Consider the following 24,555-nt stretch of genomic DNA (forward strand, 5'->3'; position numbering starts at 1 on the left):
GGGAATCCTGAAAAAATAAGTCAAATGCATCATAACCAACGTTTCAATAGAATCTAGCATAGAGCTAGCCCAAGCATGGGAAATATTCAAGAACATGCAAGTCAATCTAACATTCATTGAGTTAATGCGGATAGCTCCATATTGTCAAGATTTCTTTGCCCAACAGATTAAAGAGTCATCCGAGCAACCAAAAGAGGTAGATTTTTTAGCCACTATAACTATCTTGACACTCCAGTAGTTGATGAGGAAGTGCCAGTGATCACCATCAAAATTAAGAAACAAACTATATTGGGAGTGATAGTAGATGGTGGCTCTAGGGTCAACATTATTTCTAAAGAAATTGAAGTTTAAAGTCCTACAAATAGCCACCTTTCGAGTATGTATGGTAGATCAACGACCAGTTGACCCAAAAGGTATGTCACAAGATGTTGTCATCTCTATAGGTCAAATCTATTATATAGTTATTTTTATTGTGATTGATAGGGATCATCATGCCTATCCAATACTATTGGGATGATCTTGGCTGAAAAGTGCAAAAGTACTCCATGATTAGGGTTCAAAAGAGATGATCATTAAAACAGATAGTCAAGATTATGCATCCCTTCAAATCCTCATAAGGTTTCAAGTAGTTGTCAACCAAAGAATTTGGAGGTTACAAATCCATTTCCTAAATCACAACTGATGGAGTTACAAATCCTATTTATGGATGACGTTGATATTTTTCAAGTGGATGTAGATATCAAACAGAAGCTAAAAGTCGAGCAGATTGCTAAACAAAAAGATATCTTTCCAAGCAACTTCACTAAAGATATTGAAGGGGAATGAGAGCTAGCTAAAATGTAGGTGACTATTACAAGGCTCTATACTGAGTAGTTAGTACCAGAGCCAACATAAGAACTAAATCTTGAAACAAAAGACAACTTGGCAATGGTAGTAGTAAGTGCCAATATCTCTTCCAAGAAACTAAGGGTTACAAAAGATTTATTTGTAAGGTATAAGGATGTTTTTGCTTGAAGTTACACTGATCTATGAGAAGCTCCTCTTGAGTCATGTCAACATAAGATGAAGGCCAAATTGATGTAATGGGATCATACCTAGGGTCCTAAGGTCTATGGTTGTGAGTGTGTGAACACATGGTGTGTGTAGGTGTGCCTGAGTTAGGTGTGACTAATGATGTGTCAGTTAGTAGGTGTGAATGAGTGAACCTAGGAGTGTGGTGTGTGATTGAGAGATAATTGTGGATTAAGAGATGCTCTCTTGAGCTCACATATGATGTCACTCTTGGATATAACTTGTGCCTATATATTGGGCATATCTCTCATGAATAAACTATCTCCCTTTTCATCATCTTGCTCTCTCCATCTTGTCTCCATGCTACTCCAACATGTGGTATCATAGCCTTTCCACCCTCCTTGAGCCTCCACCTATGTCTTAGTGCCACCTCATCATCTTCTTCTTCAACCTTCTTCCACCTCTTCCATGTCTATCCCATTTTCCTCAATTCTACCTGAAGCTTGTAACATCGATTTCTGCACATCCAACCATTAACTTTCAAAATCCTTCCGGCTTTAGCTTTTGCACACTAGGTGTACCTTTCCACCATTGGGATCGATAGAATTGTACTCTAAGCTAACATGCCGCCCTGTTCTTTGGTCCTCAAACTTCCTTAAAATTATGCCTTGACAAAATTTGAGCTCAATTCAAACATAGAAGAGGGAGATATCACTATTTCTTTGGCTGACATTCCTGATGTAATGCCGGATTACTGTGCACACTATTTCGCCCATCCTTTGTGCTACTAGTAGGCCTTAGTAAGGGCTTTCATTTCCACCCAAAAGCCTTTTCTACTTAGGGTAGGTCGAATTTGATCCTCCAGTCTCTGTTTGCTCGATTTGGGGGTTTCTCTCAAATCTCCTTCATCCCTAAAGCATTGCAAGTGGTTAGATGCTCAAAAATTTCAGTATTTTACTATTTTTTCTTGGAATTGATGGGTGTTGGTCATACGAGTGGATGGCTGAAGTATTTAATGCTCCAAAGTTGGTATATCACTATGCAAATCATGTTTTTCAAGACATATGCTTGGATGAAAGGTTATATCGGTCACAAGTATGCATCATTCATGATGTTTCAGACTGCTTCAGTGATGTATGCAGACCCTTTGCTTTTCTATGTGGATGATATGCTCTATGCATACTACAAAAGTTTGAGGTTAATTATGTATGGCTTTATGTTTCATACACTATGCTATGCAACATTGAAGCATATGATGGATACTCTTCATAGGTTCTCTGCCTTGGCTTTGCCTAAAATGCATGTAATGGTGAAAGGTTATGTGCTTCACTTGAGTAGTGATTTGATGAGCATAGATTCGAAGATCAAGGAAGACATTATGTGCCTCAATGGTGATATACTAGCTATACTAGCTAGTGATTCTTTTATGAAGAAGAAGGATGCAAGAAAGATCAAAGGGCAAAGGAGTTACAAGAAGGGCTACACCAAGAACCTCTCCAATGACAATGTCCCTCACACTATGGTAGCTTGGAAGAGAAGGAGGAAAAGGACAAGATATGCCATCAAAGGGGGGAATTTCCCCACATCTTCAATTTAGAATTTTTGTGTGTGTGGTCAATAAGAGTTTTCTGCTTTGGGATGTCCCCCTCAAATGATTGTTAGTCTTATGTTTTACCTTACTGGATTTAAGGGTATTCCCATGCATAGTCATTGTCTATCTCCCAGTTGTAAACCAAGAGTCCTACGAGTGAGTCATAGGTTGGGGCCATGTGTGTTGCCACATGATGGTGGGCAAGCCATGGAGCATCCCATGTACTACTGCTAAGGGATGAGGTCATCAATTTGTGGGGGGGAATGAAGGACAAATTGATGTAATGGGATCATACCTAGGGTCCTAAGGTCTATGGTTGTGAGTGTGTGAACACATGCCGTGTGTAGGTGTGCTTGAGTTAGGTGTGACTGATAATGTGTCAGGTAATAGGTGTGAATGGGTGAATCTAGGAGTGTGGTGCATGATTGAGAGATAATTGTGGATTTAGAGATGCTCTCTTGAGCTCACATATGATGTCACTCTTGGATGTAACTTGTGCCTATATATGGGGCATATCTTTCATGAATAAACTATCTCCCTTTTCATCATCTTGCTCTCTCCATCTTGTCTCCATGCTACTCCAACATAAGATACGTCTTTATTACAGAATGGGGTGCTTATGCAGCCCGAGTAATGCCCTTTGGATTAAGAAATTCCCCATCAACCTTCTAGAAGTTTATGGTAGACTTATATGATACTATTGGGATGATGTTGGCTTAAAAGTGCAAAAGTAGTCCATGATTAGGGTTTAACAGAGATGATCATGTCACAGATCCATTTCCTCAAGTTGTGAAGTCATGACTGATGGAATCACAAATACTACCTATGGGTGAGATTGATACTGCAGATATCAAATAGAAGCTAAAAGTTGAGCAGATTCTTAAAAACAAAGATCTCTTTTCGAGTAACTTCGTTGAAGACATTGAAGGGGAATGAGAGTTAGCTAGAATATTGGTGGCTATTGCAAGACTCAGTATTGACCAGTTAGTACCAAAGCCAACACAAGAACTCAATCTTGGAATAGGAGATAGCCCTGCAATGGTAGTGGTAAGTGCCAATCTTTCTTCCAAGCAACTAAGGGTTACAAAAGATTTATTTTTTAGGTATAAGGATGCTTTTTCCTAGAATTACACTGATCTACAAGGATTTCCTCTTGAGTTGTGTCAACAAAAAATACCTTTAGTGTCAGATGCCAAACCAATATGATAAAAGAAGTATATAATGAATTCCAACTATGCTAAACAGGTAAAAGTCAAGTTGAATCAACTTTTTAGTGCTGGTTTTATCTATGCTATTGATCATAGCAATTGGCTATTTCCTATTGTGGTTGTGCTCAAGAAAAATGGTAAACTCTAAGTCTGCATGGGTTATCAAAAGTTAGATGCACAGATAGTGATCAGTTTCTAATACCCTTCAATGATGGAATCTTAGACCAAGTGATACATGAGATGTACTCATTTATGTATGGTTGTAGTGGTTATAATCAAGTTACTATAGCTCCAAAGTATTAGTCTAAGACTACCTTTATTACGGAATGGGATGCTTATGTGACCTGAGTAATTCCCTTTGGATTAAGAAATTCCCCATCATCAACCTTCCAGAAGTTTATGGTAGAGACTTTCTGAGATTATCCCACTGAGTTCATTACCATTTACTTGGATGATTTTGGTGTTTACTCTTTAGACAAAGACCATCTCTCGATTATCTCAAAAAGGTATTTTTGAGATGCAAACAAGCAAGTATTTCTCTCAACCCAGCTAAAAGTATATTTTGTGTCGGAGTGGGAATATTCCTTGTTCATATCATTTCATGAGATGGTATACAAACTGAGCCATGTAAAATTTAAGCTATACAACAAATGCTTGAGCCTAAAAATGCTTGATCCTAAAAATCTAACTCAATTGCATTCTTTTGTGGGATTTATTAGCTTCTATAGATGCTTTATGAAAGTTTTTGCCAAGATTGCAACTCCATTGTATGCATAAGTTGACAAAGAAAGATGCCACGTGTGAGTGGACTATCGAGTTGACTATGGTTTTCCATGATCTTAAAAGCCAAGCAATGGCTACACCTATTTTAAGGCAACCAAGGTGGCATGCTATTTTCCATGTGCATGTAGTTGCTTCTAGATATGTCTTGGGCATTATTTTGGCTCATCCAAATGGTCAACTAGATTATGTAGTATATTATGCACTCGGTTATTAATGCCTAGTGAGATTAACTATAGTACTACCAAGCAAGGAGCCTTAGGTGTTATATTCAATGTGCAAAAACCAAGGCAATATTTGCTCAGTAACCCTTTCATGTTTTATGTGGAACATAAGACATTACTCTATCTTATCAATAAGACTGTTATTCAAGGGTGCCTTGTGTGTTGGATGCTTCTTCTCCAAGCATCCAACTTTAAAATTATTCATAAACTCCAGAAAACCCATGTAAGATCTGACTATTTATCCAAACTTCTTGCACCCAAGACTACTCAAGGAGTCACTACTGAACTTCCAGATGCTGAACTCTTTGTAATTGACTATTGTGAGCATGGGTATGCCGAATTGATGGTTTATTTATCTAAGGCTTGTATTTCTTGATACAATGCCTCATGAGACAAGCACAAACAACTGGCCTTGAAGTCTTGGAAATACACTTTAATTGGTAGACACCTTTATCATTAGTGTGCAAATGGAGTTCTTTGCAGATGGATTATGCCACACAAGCAAGCAATCATTTTGCAAGAAGCTCAGTCGGATCCTTTAGGAGGACATTTCCATGGGGAGTTAATGGCCAAAAAAGTGATGTAGGTAGGATGGTGGGAAACCTTGTTTAAGGATGCTCAAATTAAGTATATGCATAGTGATGTTTGGCAACACACTGGATGATTATTGCCCAATCAGTCTATGCCACTGTAGCCTACTCATCCTTGGGAATCTTTTCAAAAATGGGGTTTGGATTTTGTTGGCCCTTTAAAACCTACCAGGTTTACACAAATAAATACATCATTGTCACTACTATTGGCTATGCTAAGCTCGACTTGGCTTGTAATACTGCAAAGTTTATTTTTGAGGATATCATCTGTAGATATGGATGCCATCTACATATTGTTAGTGATCAAGATTCACATTTCCTTAATGACATCATCTAGTTGCTCAAGACTGAATTCAAAATCATGCATAAAGTTTCCACTACTTATTATCTTCATGGCAATGGTGAAGCGGAGTCCACGAACAAAAAGGGCCCAAAACAAGTGTTTATCAATTGAGCAATGACAACATGATTCAAAAGCAAAGGAGCCTATTCATCATGGTTTAGGGGTGTGCTAAAGAATATACTCAGGAATTCCCATCATGACATGCATCCCCTTGTCGTTGCTTGCCAGCGCTTCCATACACCTTACTTTATCCGTCCTCGGTCAACCTTGACATTGCGAGGCTATACAGCCTCTCCTCGTTGATCGCTCCCGGGGGCTTAATCCCCTAGTCTAGAGTGGTGATAGTCCTGCAAACCAAAAGTGGTTTCAATAAACAATTAATTAGTATGCAAGCTTGTCATCTAATCGTTGTCATTCCACATGTAATCCCCACAATTCACTTACTTGTACCATCTTGCCCCTAGTGCAAGGTCAACTAACTTCAAGTCTGACGTGTACGCTTCAAGAGCTTGTTGTTCACACTATAGTATGCTTCGCTCCATCTCTTTCGAAAGTCAACATTTGATAACTCATTGCGACTATGCATGACTGGACACAAGTGTTTGTCATACATGTCCTACACATGCATTCGTTGCCTTGTCATCAAACATATTACAAAAACTAGAGAAGGAAAGGGAAAAGTGTCCCATTATTGATCCTTACCTTTCACATCACGTATGCGATGACTAGAAGACGGTTTTTGTACCAATGCACTTTCGTTAGTTGCCTTCTTCCTATGGTCATCCAGCCACTATTTCTACTCAGTTGACAACCTTCAGTGGATTGCCACATCAGATATAGCACCCAACACTCTGGCCTTGCAAATGAGGTTCGAAAAAGTGGTGGTCACTGACAACCCCCTTCTGTGTTAGCCTAGAGTCAAAAGCAACATATTAAATGATCCTTTAGCGAGGGCAAGGCAACTAAAGACACAGTGCATTCATCAGAAATCATCAAAATCACCTATTCGTCCTTGATAACGCAGACAACAACTCTCCATCTTTCGAGGGCACCTCCACTAAATGGCAGTAGATGCATATATGCCGGTGCTCATCATTAGGAAAGGCTGGCACTCAAAAGAAAAAAAAGAATTCATGAGTTGAAAACAACTGAAACATGGCTACTAATGTTGAATCACCCAAATCAATGGACTACAATACTTACATGTCCTTATCTCAGTCATCCACCCTGTGTGGCGATGGTTCCCATCCCAAATGTAAAATAAGGAATTGGACAAGAATGCCCACTCTATGTTCTTGATTTCTTTATCAATTTCTTTGTGCTTCCAGAGCCAGTGTGCATTCCACTCCCTTTTCACATTCTTGTCCACGTCTCTCTTTTGCATCTTTGGTGTGGCGGTGGACATGATGAAGACACCCAAACCCAGCAAGTACCCACTTGAGAAGAATGTTTCCTGCATCTCTTGGGTGCATGTGATCTGGCAGATAGTGGGCATTGGGAGTAATCGACACAAGGGGATCGGGGGCAAAGTGATATTCTTTTCCCCCTACAAAGGTGATTTTTTTATTTAGCCCTCACTCTATGCCTTGAGATTATACACCTTCAAAAGATCGAACTTCTCACTATGAATGATTGTAGCTAGTCCTCGATGCACTCCCACACAATTGTCTTGTCACAGGAGGTGCTCAGTGCCATCTCTCCAAGGACACCCTCCTCGCCATCATTCTCAGACTCCTCTTTGGCCAGTCGCTTTGGTGCACGTCGACCTCTGCCTTTGCCACGTCACCCCCAGGAAGAGGGTGTGCTAACACTTTTGCTATGCTCGCTAGAGGAACTATCCTCATTTTCCTCCTCCTCCTCTTCTTTGATTGAACTCTCTTGCATCACAAGTTTCCTCTTTCCTTTGGAATCTTGGTTAGAAGCACCAACAGATGTCACCTCTTCCTCTATTTCTTTTCCTGTATGGGCCTGCTACCTCTTTTTCCAACCATGAATCTACTACAAAATGTTTACTACAACCATTGTGCCTCCTACTATAGAAATGACAAGTAATTTGTAGTGAGTCTTTCTTTTTGCACAAGAGTTCTACAAGCTTGACATCATCAATACCATCCCATCTCTATATAGCAATTCCCTACCTATAGCGATGGATACAAGCAATCTAGCATTAGCGATGCAAATACATTTGATGCGAAGTAGCATGACATAGAGGGAAACAGAGAGACAAATCTAAACTTCTGCAAGGCCTACAAGTAAAGCCTCTAGTAAAAAAAGCTAGGAATAGAAAACTTCTTCAACAATCAGGCAAATGCTTGGACCATAGGAAGTGACCACAATACATGTGCCTCACAACATAACAACTAGAGATGTGGAAGGTCAATAATCAAAGACTACAATGCATCTAAAACTATGCTAAGAGAGATGTGATGGACCACTACAAGCAAGTAAACATCTACCATTACAATTCTAGAAGCATGGCCCAATGACAATACCTATGCTGAGACAAACATTATGATAGGCTTAACTAACTACCAAAAATAAGCAACAACCGATTGTGATCGATTGTAGTGCCAAGCATCAACAAATAGGAATGTGACACAACACCTTTGACTAAGGCAAAGTCAACGGCTACACAAGCGCACCATACAAACCACTTCAATGCTAAAGCCAGCTATAACAAGCAAGACTTCTATAATAACACTAGTGACATGGTGATGGCTTTGACTACTAAAATGAAAAAGTTTCAATGCCAATCCAACAACAAGCAATGCATGACCTATATGAGCAATAGCATAGAAACTCTCAACATCCATCTTCCTAATTTAGCATCTTCATCTTGCTTGTTGGGTCTACCACCCCAAAAACACTCCTTCCACAAACCATCCTCCTAACTTCCAAAGCTTCACACAACCTAGGCGACATGGCATTGCCATGTGGTAAATAGTAGAGGATACACATGACACATATGCCACATTAACAAAATCATGTAAGACTACCATATCAACACTTTTTGCTCATCTTCTAGATTGTTCAATGAGGAATAATTCACTGGCTCATCCTATAAGGTGGAACACTAATAGGTTGAGCTCCAGGTACTAAATCTATGCGATGGTCTACTGTCCATTCTAGAGGTAAACCTTCCGGCAGTTGAACAAGGAATACATCCAACAACATTCTCAATTCACGATGTTCAAAGATGCTAGAATCGTTGCATCATTTCGGCAACAAAATCATGCAAGTGTAAGAGACATGAATGCAGCCAATGAACGTTGCATTAGAGAGCTCGGCAAACTCAGGCCAAAAACATCGACGTTGACGATGGACCAAGTGGTGCTAGCGCTACAACCGAAGACAGAGACAATGAGGAGTCAAGCAAAGAAGAGGAGGAGGATGTACCTGGTCCAGAAGCCTGGGTATCAGAAGCATGAGTGGAGACTCATGTGCAACGCAACACGATGCATATGAGTCGTGAGTACTAAGACAAGTTGCAACAATGTCGAATTAGTACATACATTATGGAAGAATAGGAATCATCAAATTAATTGTGAAAATGAATCGGATTCTTCCCTGACCTCTTTTAAATGCTCCATTGCTAGTGTCCATGGACTCAGGTCTTGTAGAACTAGCCATTCCCGATCACAACTCACTAGGTACGAGCTAAAATAGAACCAGCCTGATGAACAATGGATGATGCGATAGCATTTGCACTCCCCCATAAGGGCTGCCTCTTTTTATATAGTCCTAAACCATTCGTGCACCTCTTCAAAAATAGAAGTTGAGTGGTGGAAGGGTTCTCCATCGACACATTACACCCTTCCTAAAGAAGAACTTTCAGAGCAAAGACAATAGAAAACCATGTCAGTCACTTTCCTAAAGTGAACTCCACAAAATCGTTGGGCAAGAGTGGTTGGCCAATGGGAGCGTTGGGAACATTCAGGAGCATTTTTAAATGTATATGACTCAATTTCAATTCTTATGGGCAGTTTACATTACAATGACCTCCCCTCTCCAAAGGCAGGCCAACTAGGGTGTGGTAGACTGCCTAAGGTGAAAGAGAGCAATGTAGAAAATATCGATTCTAAATCAATGATGACGAAAGGATTTTTTGAAATAACAAAAAAAATTATTAAACTAGAATTAGAAATTGTTAATGCATAAATTGTAAGGTTAGCTGTAGAATAAATGGAAACCGTAAAGTGGAATTTGAAATTCTATATGTACGAATATTTGATGTAATTTCATGTATATGAGTGCGTAGATAAATTAAAACATGAATAAAGAAGAAGAAGAATGATATGAATTGTATTCTAAATGTTTGGAAATTAAGTCAGACAAATGACATTGTTGCTTGAATCAAAATTTTTTGCTTTAAGTAGTAATATTTTTTCGTGCTTGTAGGGTGTCCTTTTATATTATTGTAACCCTTTGAGCTTGATATTGTGTCCATTCGAGCAATGTATTGACGTTCTAAGTTATTTGCTTCCTATGTATTCAGAGTTGAAGCCAAGACCTCCACGTTGAAGTTTTTTTCAAATGGTTTGTACCTATGGACATCATTGATCATTTTAGATGGTGGGTTGGTTTTGTGTCATTTTAGATGTGTTTCAATGTTTGTAGTTTGTCCAAAATATTTTTTCCCATTTCGTAGACAAGTGATGCAATAGATAAATTTTGTTACCGATGTGGTATTGTTGTTTGACATGGCTGGTTCCTTATTTGTGTCTGCTGTTGATCATAAAATTGAATAAAGTATGAGTGAAAGTTAAATGTATTATATGGAAAAATATATATACTTTGAAAGGATGTTTTATATTGTGGGTAGGGTTTTACCTTGAGTAGGCTGGTTCTTGGGTTCTAGGAAGATTACTGCTAATGGCCCATAGTTTTTTTCTCCAAATTCTGGGTCAATTTTGTGTGCTATCTTGTCAATGGTTACTGGCCATTCGCCCTGCTGTAGATTGTACACATCCTTGAATTGTTGTAATATGCTGTCAGCTACTTGGTTGTCAAGATCGGCAAGCTCTTCAAGTTCAACATTGAAGGCAAAGTGTAGAATTATTATGCAAAAGATTGATATTCCCTCGGTATGTTTATTAAGTATCACTTGTGCTTTTGTGCACGGCAACAACTCAGCCATGGTCTCCTAGCCATTGGATAGCTTTTGTATAATGTGTTTTATCAATCCATCTGCGAGCTCGTTGCTTCCCCTAAGTCTATCCTTCAGAATCTCTGTTACTTTTGCCATCAAGGGATGGTATTGTTGAGAGTTCACACTCAACATCATGTGATCATGTGTGCATAGCACCATCACGTGATCATATGTGCATAGCACTAACCTTATAGAGTGCTATGAAGGAAAGCGTTAGTATATATTCTATTTTTTCAACTAAATCTAGTGTACAGTTAATCATTTGTGGTGTGCTCTCTAGCTATGCCCTCTCTCCTCATCTCCACTCTTCTCCTCTCCCCTCTTCATATTTTGTCATGGTATCAGAGCTCCCTTGCCTTCCGCTGAGGCATTGTGATTCTTGAGAGTGTGAGAGAGATTGTGAGATTGTGAATTCTCTTGAGTGATTGTGAGATCCTTCCGTTGAGAGAAAATTCCGTCCATTGAAAGAAGATTTCCGTCATCTCTTTCGAGAGTTCCTTGAGAGTTATTCATTCCATTTATTCCATTCTTTGTGATGACTTGAGAGTTCTTTGAGAGAGTTTCCGTCGAATTTTACTCATGTTCCATTCTATTACGAGAGTTCATGCTTTGAGAAGTTTCCGTTTCGAGAGAGAGCAACCTTGAGTGTTTTCTGAGTTTGTAAGGTTCTTTGTGATTCAATCTCTTGTGTGAGAGAGGTTCCTGCACCTTCTACTACTCTAGCTGCAAGGCTCCTAAGCACTCCATTGCTCTACAACAGCCAGTCTTCACAGCGAAGTCATCAATAAGGCCTTCATCTGCTGTGCCTTCAATCGCCATTAACCAAATCTCCAATCGGCTGCAACCTTCTACTTCATAGTCTCTGTTCTTCAAGGCTAGCCCACTGATGGCTCCTTAGCACAAACGACGGCAAACGGCTTCCAGCAGCTCCCCAGCTTCTATAGCACAGGATCTATGCTCAGCCACCGCAAAAAGCCTCCCGCCAGTGGCTCCAAGTGCCCAACGATGACCTGCACTACTCACTTCATAAGGCTCTCTATCTCCAAGGTCTGTAGCCGCTCTGCAACCACAGCAACGGACTGCAACAAGCTCGCAGCGCCAATGAGCCCCTCGTAAGCCATCTGTAGCCACCTTCATCTATAAACAAAGCCGAATCTCCATCAACCAAGGTCTCCAAGCGCAGCCTCAGTCTTGCCATAGCTACAGCCAGCTCTGTAGTCGCCATAGTCGAGCTTCACAACGGGCCGCTCCATCAACAACTAACGCCAAAAGCTAGCACTCGGCTCTACAACCAGCTCACTCGCAACCAGCTCTCGCTCCACGGCTCAACGAACTCTGCAAGAGCTCACCTAATGCACCGCTCCCACGACATCGGCTCCTCCCTGCATAGCTAAGGCTTCATAGCCCGTGGGGCTCATAGAAGACCACGGACCTCTCCAACAAGTGCTTCTATCAAGCCACGGACTCTTGACGGCCATCATCTTGCAACAACAACGTCCGATCACCAGCAAGCTCCATAGGCTACGCCATCGACAGAGAGCCGATTGACGGCAACAGAATCTACACAGATTTCGATGCATCTTTAAAAGATTCTGGCTGACCACGAAGCGACATGTGGCAAGGTCTTATCCTCAGGGTCACCACACAGCAAGTTTGGTCATCAAGGTGCCACATCACCTTATCTAGTTAAGGTAACCCATGTACCATAACCCAGGTTACCAAGCAAATAGGGTTGGTCTGTGTCTTGACATGTGGCGGATAGGCCTTGACTCGGGTTAGGTCAATTGACCCTCGATTTGTTCACTGGTTATATTTTTACCACGTGGTAATCCTTATCTACCACGGTGGCAGCCACATCATCAGTACCATGTCACCCCTGCCAGCTTAGCTGCCACATCATCAGTGCCACGTAGGCAAGCCACGTCATTCTGCCATGTCGTCTGGCTACGTCATTAGCCACATCATCAAGACATGTCACAATCACCTTTCTACCATCAATAGTCTCATTGATAGACCTCATATGACATGCAAGTCAAGATCCATATCTAATGTACCACGCTCACACATGGCTTCTCCTCATATAGGGGCCTTACAACTTGAGCACCTTGGACCACTGGTAGTTACTAGGAGGGTGGGGCATTGAGCATATCTAACATTGCGATCTTCTTCACGGTTTCCATTCCTAGAACACTTATTGCACCATTTCTCATTGTTGCCTTGCTTCCCTCAAATGCCCAATTCCTTTAGTGCCTTTTTTAGCTTAGACTTGAGCTTATCCTTCTTTGCTAGTGAGTCTTCAATGTCACTATGTGCATCTTTCTTCTTTGCCTTGTCCTTAAGGCCTTTACTATTTTCCAAATCTATAGCCCAGTCAAGGAATTCCTCATATGTGTTAGTTGGATTTACTATTTTTTCCTTGCAAAAGTCTACCAAGTGCATCCTGTAATCAATCAAGTTTCACCTCAACACGCAGCTCCACTGGCACACCTCTTGCTAGGCACAATGCCACATCATCACTGCATGTGACTCACAGTGACACATCATCATTGAGCACCATTTGCACTCCTTTTGCCCCTACACCTAGATCAAGTCATATCTCTTGATCCAGGAAGAATTTGAGGGCGCTCCAAAAAGGAAAGTCGCTCGTTTTTTCGTGCTCTACGTGCCCATCACATCATGCACACATTTTGGTGCAAGTTACACTCACATTTGAGCCTCACTGACAAAACCACTTCCTTCATGCACGTTTGCCTCTACATCGACGCATCTGACCCAGCACTTAAAAAGAACAAAAGAAAAGGAATTATTTGCTATTCTTCAATCGATCGATGGTTGGTTTAGATCTAGATCAGAGTAGACTAGATTGCCATAGAGGGGACGCTTTGAATTTCCCTAAGTTGCCAATCTAAGCCATGTTTGAAATTCCCGACTAGTACCTACTTGGAGTCAATCCATACGCTCACATATGGTTTCACATCATTACATTACCTGAAACCTTACGTTCATCAGTTCAATGAGCAGACTTTAGAGTTCAGAGGCATTGCAGATTGTTTCAGTGGACAGATAGCATTTGATTTCACACACATGCCACCATTGTAAAGCCTATTCGGCTATTTCACGGCATCGTGCACATCATTTCAACCTTGTAAAGCCTCTTGGCTATTCCCGGCATCATTGCCACAAGCCTTGTAATACAGATCAGATTTTATATACTGTAGTTCTATCTTCACTGACAATAGAGAGATTTCACTTAGCATATTCAGTGTATTTGTAGTTGATTCATACAGAGATTTTCATGACACTTGAGTACATTTCTTGCACCATGTTGACTAGCAACCTCAATCTGGAGGCATCTGCTAAGTTAGACAACTCTAATTATGGTACATGGAAATACCGAATGGAGACCATTCTTGTGCTTCAGGGCAAATGGGAGTATGTCGATGGGTCTACACCTAGACCATTGGACAATCCAGCCACCAGTAGCTCTACTCCATCTGTTGTCACAGCACTAGCAATGGAATCTACATCGGGATCTACATCTATACAAATAGTTTCTGCACCAGTAGCAGATCTTGCCATTGCCCGAGCTCAAGCAGAATGGGATAAGAAAGACAAGTATGCCTATCACCTGATCAAGCATAATGTGCAAGATGTCATGCTAGGACAACTCAACACAGTCAAGACATCAAAAGAAGCATGGGATATGTTTGTAGCTCTCTACGAGTCCAAGAACACATCTAGGATTCTCACCTTGAGAAACCAGATCAACCAGAGTTTCTGCAACAGCAGTGAAACTGGTCATGCTTATGTACTCCGCATCAAAGACTACAAATCAACTTGCAGTAGCAGGAGAGACTATGTCGCATACATATATCAAGCTTGATTCTCCTCGTTGAAAATAGATTGCATGAACTTTGTAGTGATATGCGGTCTTTTGGATGTTGTTTAAGCATCCTTTTGGAAATGTATTGGACTAGTTTAACATCTCTTGACCATTGTGCTTGGTCTATGAGAATCTGTAAACTGGGTACATATTTCGCTATGTAAAGGCTAATTTTACAAAGCTATGAGAATATCAATAGATGTCCAAGGTTTTTTTATAATACCATCATATAGCTTAGGATCTAGCCAACCCATCTTGCCAAGTTCTCTTTCGAGCTCAATTCTATTCTTGTACTTAGTATCTTCCTCACTAGAATGTCTGGCTAACAAGTTCTCCTTTGAATTTATTACATATGTTGCACGTCCCCAGTCACAAATACCAATCCGCACTCGCATAAGTAGCTGCATAGTCCAGAAGGGCATTTCCACTGTGAAAATCATTGTGGATCCAACCTTGTTCGTGCAGCTTCTGAAGGCCAAGGCAAAGAGCAAAACAAAGTTTTGGTACGAGAGTCACAACCTTTTCTATGTTATTTGTAGGAATTTGCTTTGTATCTAACTTAGGCTTGGAATGCATGAACCTTTTTTTGGTTTCTTTGAAAAATGTGTACAGTGTCCCTCCATTAAAATATGGCGTGAAAATCCAATGTAGTGCACTTATTGACATAGCAATTGGCGGAACCAAGATGATATGTTTAACTTGCATTGTTGATTCTTTCATGAAGGTAGACACTCTTTTCTCTGCATTGCCTTTAAAACTCTTTGCTACATAATAAGCAATCGGGCTGATGCCTGGTACTCCTTTGATTCTTACCAGGAAAAGTTGCCCTTCAGACCCAGCACCAATTTTTTTATCCTTATATATTTCATATGCATGATCTTGCAACTAGGCAGTATAGGTTGTTGTAGGAAAAGTCATAGCAGTACTATCCACTTCTTGCGTAGAAGCATTGTTCGATGTATACCTTTGTTTCCACATACTATGCCAAGCCAAACACTTCTCATTCAAAGATAGCGATTCGTCTACATATTGTGCATGATATGTGATGTTTCCTATGATGGTCGTCACACACTTTTCCAATTCTTTTGACCAGGCTACATCTGTGAATATGTCTTTTACTTGATCTCGTATCTTTGACACCTCTTTGATTTTATTTAGCCTTTGCATCACATGTTGTTTGAACACATCTAACAGAGTGTCATCGTCCCCAAATTTTCTGATCATTGTCTCGTCCATGTGTGCGACTAGTAAGAGTACTTCTCTTTGAATATAGACAAAAAGCCTCTTCAATTCTTTGGAATGTTCCTTGGTTGCCATGTCAATACGTTGAGCACGTCCTAAACGAAAGCAGAATACAAAGTTAAGAGACAAAAAATTTAAAATTATGTGACAATATTATAATTGCAAAGTCAAGATCATGCCAATATACCATATGAGGAGATACTTGCGGAAATACCCCAAGGTACAAAGTTGATATTGTATAGTGAACTTAACAAATATTTAAAAAAATTTACGTTGGAAACATGGTCAAACAATATACCATTTGAGCAAAACCTCACGAAAATACTCCAAGGTACACGAAAAATTTACGTTAGGAAACACGAAGTACCCTACTCCGACTTTGTAGTTTTGCTTTAGCTCTTATACACCAGCTCAGTGCTTGCGAGCAGCACATCAAAAATTTTGCCCTCAACCAGACTATGTCCGGTCTACGTTGATCGCCTTGTGAGCATTGTCGTCACCCCAGTAGTCTAGCGAGTATCACCCGCAGTTCTATTCGGGTGTTTGTTCAATGAGGAGGATGCCTGTCGGTAGTTGGTAGCCAGTATCATTCCGTTAGCCTTCCAGTACTCAATGCCTCCATGTTGTAGACCACCGAAAGATTCGAGTTTGCTTGAGCTCTGCTAGACGCGTTCTGAACGATCAGTGAAAAGATTCAACGTTATCGTCTTCGCCTACTTCAAACTATACTTCGTGAGTATCATTTGTTGCATTCTCAAAGCCAATTTATAGTTTTCCATTTTGCTTGTTCTACTTTGTCTCCACCATGTGCTTTCAAGCTGTTGGAATAACTGTTGCGCCTGGTTATCTTATCACGAAAGCCGTAGATAGTACTTCCGGAGGACAGTATACAGTTCATCAAAGCCTATCAGAGTGCCATACCAGCCATTGTTTACGATTTTGTAGTGATAGCGTGGTGAGATGTTATTAGAGCAGGACATTTGTCCATCAATTTTTCATAGTTGTTCAATCATAGCACCAATTCCACAAGAAACAGTTCATAGAATTTGATGATGATGATGACTGCTCCCACTACCTGAGAGCAGGAGAGATCATTTCTCAAATCCCCCACCTTCTCCATGAATTCGCTCTCCCCTATGAAATAGCCTCTTCTTGGCTCCACACAGGCTTGTACTACAACTTCTCCGTAGAAGCTATAAGGCCCTTCTTAGCTGAGGACAAGCTCAAGGAACTTTGGAGTCTTTTGTCTAGGAAAATGACTACCTGCTTAGTTTGTGAATGTACAAAGGAGGCAAAAAACAGACAATCCAAACAATTTCACACCACACTACATTCAAAGAAATTATAAAGAAGCTCTTGGCGGGAGGTCGAAGAGCAGATCAAGAGAGAGCACGAGACTGTGATCAAGAGAGAGCGACAGCACCTTAAGAGAGAGAGAGAGAGAGAGAGAGAGAGAGAGAGAGAGAGAGATATCATAAATTACTTGGATGTGGATGATCAATGGTCAGTAGCACTGAAAGCTGGCTACGCAAAGAAGTGCTATCTGCACAAAAAAACTCCCACGCAATCAGGAAAGGCTGCATCAGGAGCTGCTCATGTGCAAGAAGATGGCGGGGACACATTGTCTTGGATTAGGCCTGGCATGAGGCACTCAGAGGACAGCTTCAGGATGACACAAGGCGTGGAGTCATGGTTGGAATGTGGGCAGGATTGCGACCTGCAACAGACGCCAGCAGATGGCGTCAGCATGGCGAGCCATATGGCGAGGGTAGTGGGCAGGCAAAGGGCCTGCAACAGACCCTGATGATGGTGCATAGGTTGGTGCAGTAAAAGCAGGGGGAACAGGCGCTGACATGGCAGGGGATAGAGCAGCACAAGGCAGCCCATATGGAGGGCTGGTTGGGCTGGGCAAAGCCAGCCAACCAGGCCCTATCTAGGGCTGGCCAAGGGCTTAGCCCCTGCATGGAATCGTGGGCCAGCAAGCCCTGGAAAAGAGAGCCCAAGAGGCGATTTTGTGGGGCCAGTAAAGGGCCCTATTGGGGCTGGTTGGGCTGAGCCAACCAGGTCGGTTGGGCCAGCCAACCTGGTCTGCCCAGTTGGCCCAGATTGGGACAGACTGGTCGGTTTTCTCCATGTTGTAGACCACCGAAAGATTCGAGTTTGCTTGAGCTCTGCTAGACGCGTTCTGAACGATCAGTGAAAAGATTCAACGTTATCGTCTTCGCCTACTTCAAACTATACTTCGTGAGTATCATTTGTTGCATTCTCAAAGCCAATTTATAGTTTTCCATTTTGCTTGTTCTACTTTGTCTCCACCATGTGCTTTCAAGCTGTTGGAATAACTGTTGCGCCTGGTTATCTTATCACGAAAGCCGTAGATAGTACTTCCGGAGGACAGTATACAGTTCATCAAAGCCTATCAGAGTGCCATACCAGCCATTGTTTACGATTTTGTAGTGATAGCGTGGTGAGATGTTATTAGAGCAGGACATTTGTCCATCAATTTTTCATAGTTGTTCAATCATAGCACCAATTCCACAAGAAACAGTTCATAGAATTTGATGATGATGATGACTGCTCCCACTACCTGAGAGCAGGAGAGATCATTTCTCAAATCCCCCACCTTCTCCATGAATTCGCTCTCCCCTATGAAATAGCCTCTTCTTGGCTCCACACAGGCTTGTACTACAACTTCTCCGTAGAAGCTATAAGGCCCTTCTTAGCTGAGGACAAGCTCAAGGAACTTTGGAGTCTTTTGTCTAGGAAAATGACTACCTGCTTAGTTTGTGAATGTACAAAGGAGGCAAAAAACAGACAATCCAAACAATTTCACACCACACTACATTCAAAGAAATTATAAAGAAGCTCTTGGCGGGAGGTCGAAGAGCAGATCAAGAGAGAGCACGAGACTGTGATCAAGAGAGAGCGACAGCACCTTAAGAGAGAGAGAGAGAGAGAGAGAGAGAGAGAGAGAGAGAGAGAGATCATAAATTACTTGGATGTGGATGATCAATGGTCAGTAGCACTGAAAGCTGGCTACGCAAAGAAGTGCTATCTGCACAAAAAAACTCCCACGCAATCAGGAAAGGCTGCATCAGGAGCTGCTCATGTGCAAGAAGATGGCGGGGACACATTGTCTTGGATTAGGCCTGGCATGAGGCACTCAGAGGACAGCTTCAGGATGACACAAGGCGTGGAGTCATGGTTGGAATGTGGGCAGGATTGCGACCTGCAACAGACGCCAGCAGATGGCGTCAGCATGGCGAGCCATATGGCGAGGGTAGTGGGCAGGCAAAGGGCCTGCAACAGACCCTGATGATGGTGCATAGGTTGGTGCAGTAAAAGCAGGGGGAACAGGCGCTGACATGGCAGGGGATAGAGCAGCACAAGGCAGCCCATATGGAGGGCTGGTTGGGCTGGGCAAAGCCAGCCAACCAGGCCCTATCTAGGGCTGGCCAAGGGCTTAGCCCCTGCATGGAATCGTGGGCCAGCAAGCCCTGGAAAAGAGAGCCCAAGAGGCGATTTTGTGGGGCCAGTAAAGGGCCCTATTGGGGCTGGTTGGGCTGAGCCAACCAGGTCGGTTGGGCCAGCCAACCTGGTCTGCCCAGTTGGCCCAGATTGGGACAGACTGGTCGGTTTTCTCAGCAGGCCTTAGGGCCTATAGGAGAGGCTTTTGGCCTCATTCATCATCCAGCAGCCAGCAGTTCCAGGGTAGAAAGGAGCAGCAGGAAGCCTACTCTCTGGGCCTATCTACAGGAGGTGAGAGAGTGCAACAGGTGCTGCAGACTTAGCTCGAGGGAGAGGCTGGACCTTGGCTGTCTTCTAGGGCAGCAAGGTGCTGAGATCATCATGTCCTGGAGCAGCCATTCACAAGCAGGTTGGAGTTGTGGAACAGCTATCTTGGGGCCTACATTCAGGAGGACCAAGGGGACCTGTGTGCTGTAGACAAAGCTTGGCAGGGGCTGCCCACCTACGCTGATTCACAGGGAGTAAGGTGGAGAAGAACACACTAGACGGAAAGTCTACAGACGCTTGAGGTGGAGCACGCGGACTCGAGTCTAGAGATAGCCAGTAGATAGGAGAAGGACCTTGTGGTTAGATCAGAGGACCACACCGTTGGTGGGACTCTGGGTCTCTCTCTCTTGTATTGTGTCCATAGTTTTGGACGGAAATATATATTTTGGTGGTTTCTCTATCTAGCTGGTTCATTGTCTAGTGATGACTCACGGAGGGATCAGGCGAGTGTGAATGAACAGCCAGAGAGGTGGTGAGTAGCGCCTTTGAAGGCCCTGCGAAGTATGCTCGAAGAAGAGGCCTTGTGTGTCCCAATCACGGAGGAAACGTCTCCGCTTCTCTCGGCCAGCCCGGGAGTCTCCTTGTATCTGGTCCCACTGGCCTCTGAGGGGGTGTATAATCTCACTCCAGATGTCAGTCATGATCTGGGCAGTCGAAAGGGAGGTGCCACTGAGGATCTGCGCGCAGCGCGAGGTCCAAATGTGCCATCCTGCGATGCTGCTAATAATCTCCCAGACTGGCTGCCTCTCCTGAGATCCTGTGCCAGCCTCTGCCAGGTGCGGCGGAATGCTCTCGAGCGGCCCCCACGTCCCCTGTGTGAGAAGGAACGTGGGGTCCTGCGGACATGCCTCGAAGAAGTGATGAACACCAGGTGCGGTGCTGCACCAGCAGAACGCGCCCCAAGTGATCAAACCTAACTCCGGTGCTGCGCAAGTAAGGATCCCGAAGGTCCACCTCCACACTTCCTGGGCGCGAGTGCAGCTCCACAGGCAGTGTTTTGGTGACTCCTCGTCCTCATGACAGATCTGACAACGTCCATCCTGACCTACCTGCCGCAACCAGCTCCCCACTGGAAGACCTTTGTGGGCGAGAAGCCAAAGGAAGTAGGAGATCTTCCGCGGCCGCCAGCTCTCCCACAAGGCCTTCCAGAAGGCCTGCAAAAATAACCTGGAGATACCCTGAGCATACCAGCTGGGCCGCTGGGTAGGAGGGCGGCTCTGCATCCTCCCGAGAACTCTCCTGCCCAATGTCGTGCTGTAGGCAAAGAAAGAGGTCGGCCCCTGACCTGTCACAATCTCTGGCCATCTCCACTCTCCTGGGTCCCAATCAAGCTCTGACAAGGCCCGCCCCTCCCAGAGCCAGAGTCGCCATTACTGCAGCTGATCCTGCTCTATATTGGGATCGGTCCGCCAAACCTTCCCCACAAGGCCTACGACCCGAACCCTCTGCCATGGGAGTAGGGGGTCGATGAGCACATCCTCTCTCCTGAGTCGGCCGTCCCCCATAACCGCGAAGAAGGAAACAGAGGTGTCGTCCATCCGACCTGCAACCACCAGTGGGATGCCACGGGGGGTGAACTGTCCCAGCCAACGGTCATCACCAGGCATGAGGATCTGAATCTCGGGTGGAACCAACCAATCAGCTGGAATCGCTCCGTCTATCTCCGTGCGTCTCGCTTGAGCTCCACGGGCACCTCCAGCTGCAACTGCTAGAGCAGCGGTCTCCAAGTGTGTACGTGTCCCTCCAAACTCGAAGGGACCGGGCTGGCCCCCGCATCCAGCCGTCCCACCTGATGTGTGATCTCTCCCCCAGCTGAAGGCCCTCGGCATCTTTGACCTGACCGTTCCAGATGAGCGGCTGGCGATCGATCTCCTCCTGACAGCTAGGAAAGGACTGTATGAGACTGAGGCGGAGCCGCCTCCAAACCATGAGGAGGCTACGAACGAGTGGGGAGCGGGGCTGAGTGAGCGGGGCGGAAGTGAAGATCCACCTGAGAGACGGTAGCCACTTTCCACCTCGGCGCGGGACACAAGAACCGACCCCCTGCTGAAGTAACATCTTCCACGTTTGCCCCCCTGGGGTCAAACCGCGGATAACTAACTTGCCCAGCAGGGCCTGACTCTGAAGCTCTGGATCGATGACACCCAAGCCACCCTCAGCCTGCGGAAGAATGACTGTTTGTCAGGCAACCCTGGCCCTGGTATCTCTGAGACCGTCCCCCCCGGACCACAGGAAGTTCCGGACCAACCTCCTAAGCTGTGCCACGCTGGATCTCGAGAAACACCAACAGGAAGCCACATACCAAGCCGTGGCTAGGAGGACCTGGTTGACTACCAGAGCACGACCTGCTATTAAAAATGGCAGCGGAAGATGCAAACAAACTGAAATTATAGAACCACACAGAGAACACTAGAGATAACAAAATGTGCCACAACTGATCTGCTGTAATTCAGCCCCTAAACCAGGGCAGCAACTGAAATACAAGGTATCTTGAATAAGATAAGAAACAGGAGCTGCAGGAGAGGCTGTACTGAAGAAGAGGAAAGGGAGCACAAGGAGGCTGCAGAAGGGGCTGAGCTGAAGCAGAAGAAAGGGGCACAAGAAGGCTGCAGCCTGAGAGCATGGAGGCAGGAGAAGCCTGAAGCGAAGAGGCAGGGGCCTGGGAGCGAAGAGGCTAGAGGAGCCTGAACCGAGGAGGCAGGAGCCTAGAAAAGAGGAGGCTGAAGGAGCCTGGGTGAAGAGGCAAGAACCTTGGAACAAAGGGAACTGTAGAGGCCTGGAGCGAGGAGGCAGGAGCCCCGAAGAGGGAAGATCTGCTGCAGGAGCGTGGGCAGCCAACTGAGCAATAGAGAGGAGGCTCTGATGGGGATGGTCAGGAGCAGGCTGTGTACATGAGCCTTGAGGAGCTGCAGGGAGAAGTGAGGGATGTGAAAGGGAGGGAGTCCCTTTTATAGGGAAGGACAAGGGGGGGTCGGCCAGATGGCCTAGACCGACCAGCCTGGTCGGTCAGCCAACTAGGCCGACCAACTGGTCGGCCAAAGCTTGGCTGGTCGGCCAGCCTACCCCCTCTGGCCCCCCTTGCTGCGTGGGAGCTGGTCGGCCAGCCACCCCTGGAGATGCCTAGTCTCAACACCCCCTCTCAGCTCCAGGGTGTGGCACAAGACCCAGAGAGCTGGTATGACGTTGGAGAAGGGGAGGGGAAACAGGTTTGGTAAATATGTCGGCGACGTCGGAAGTGGTGCTGAATAGGAGCAAAATGGTACCGTCAAGAACCTTCTCTCGCGTGTAGTGGTACTGAATTTCAATGTGTTTTGTCCGAGCATGGAAAACCGGATTGCGAGCAAGGGCAATACAGCTTTGATTGTCACAAAAAAGTGTGGTAGGAGCGGGTTGCTGAAAACCACAATCGAGAAGAAGGCGCCGAAGCCACACAGCCTCACAGGTGGCACTACACATAGCCCGATACTCAGCCTCGGTGGAAGATAGGGCGACCGTGGGTTGGCGTTTACTGGACCAGGAGATAGCCGCAGAGCCAAAGGAGAAAACATAGCCCGTGGTAGAGCGGCGAGAATCGGGGTCGCCAGCCCAATCGGAGTCACTCCAACCTCGGAGAGTGAGCGGGGAAGGAGAGGAACCACCGGCAGTATATAGGAGCCCGAAAGTAGAGGTCCCCTGAAGATAGCGGAGGAGACGTCGAGCAGCCTGCCAATGAGAAAGCGAAGGGGTTTGCATGAAGGTACTGAGGGTGCCGACAGAGAAGCCGAGATCCAGTCGAGTGTTAAGTAGCTAGAGAAGAGAACCAACAAGCCGGTGGTAGAGGGAGGCATCAGGATAAGCAGTGGACCCAGAAGCAGAGAGTTTAGAGTTGGGATCCATGGGAGAAGTGATGGGCCGACAGTCAGCCATGTGGAAAGTTTCGAGGAGCTCGTGAACATAGCGTTGCTGAGAGACAAAATACCCCCTCTTAGTCTGCCAAATCTCAAGACCAAAGAAAAAATGGAGAAGGCCCATATCCGTCATCTCAAATTCAGTTTGAAGAGCAACTTTAATGGCAAGGATATGATTGGTATGACTCCCAGTAAGGATTAGATCATCCACATAAAGAATGATGAAGGTATGAAGCTGTCCTTCATGAAAAAGATAAAGATTGGGATCAGCCAGAGAGCGATGAAGTCCTTGGCGGCAGAAGAAGGTATCAATACGCTGATTCCAGGCCCTAGGAGCTTGCTTGAGACCGTAGAGGGCCTTGCGAAGGCGACAGACCATGGAAGGAGAACGAGAATTAATGAAGCCGGGTGGCTGATCCACATATACCTCTTCATGAAGATCACCAGTCAAAAATGCAGATTTGACGTCCATTTGAAAGATGGGCCACTGATGGTGGGCTGCAAGAGCAAGGATCATTCGGATGGTGCTCATCCGGGCGGTAGGTGCAAAGGTCTCCCCATAGTCGATGCCGGGTCGTTGGGCATAGCCTTTAGCCACCAGCCGAGCTTTATACTTGTCGACAGAACCATCAGAGGCGTATTTTGTTTTGAATATCCACCGGACACCAATTACGGAACGGTGTGAGGGACGAGGAACAAGGTCCCAGGTGTGGTTCCGAAGAAGAGCATGAATTTCCGCTTCCATAGCCTGTTTCCAATGAGGCTGGGCCAGAGCCTGAGGAACGGTAGTGGGCTCGCGAGTGGCGAGGATGCGAGACATAAGGGCGTAATTGACATGGAAGGGATCAGAAG

The 24,555-nt window shown here is 44.5% G+C and overlaps 1 pseudogene; it reads right to left on the reverse strand.

Annotated features, from left to right (window-relative positions):
* Nucleotides 1-6,435: 6,435 nt before the first annotated feature.
* Nucleotides 6,436-7,738, reverse strand: LOC147901902 (uncharacterized; annotated as a pseudogene).
* Between the last annotated feature and the right edge of the window lie 16,817 nt (nt 7,739-24,555).

The sequence above is a fragment of the Dipteris shenzhenensis genome, chromosome 5, assembly GCF_047967505.1.
Source record: "Dipteris shenzhenensis isolate YYH24624 ecotype China chromosome 5, Dip_SZ_1.0, whole genome shotgun sequence".
NCBI lineage: Eukaryota > Viridiplantae > Streptophyta > Polypodiopsida > Gleicheniales > Dipteridaceae > Dipteris > Dipteris shenzhenensis.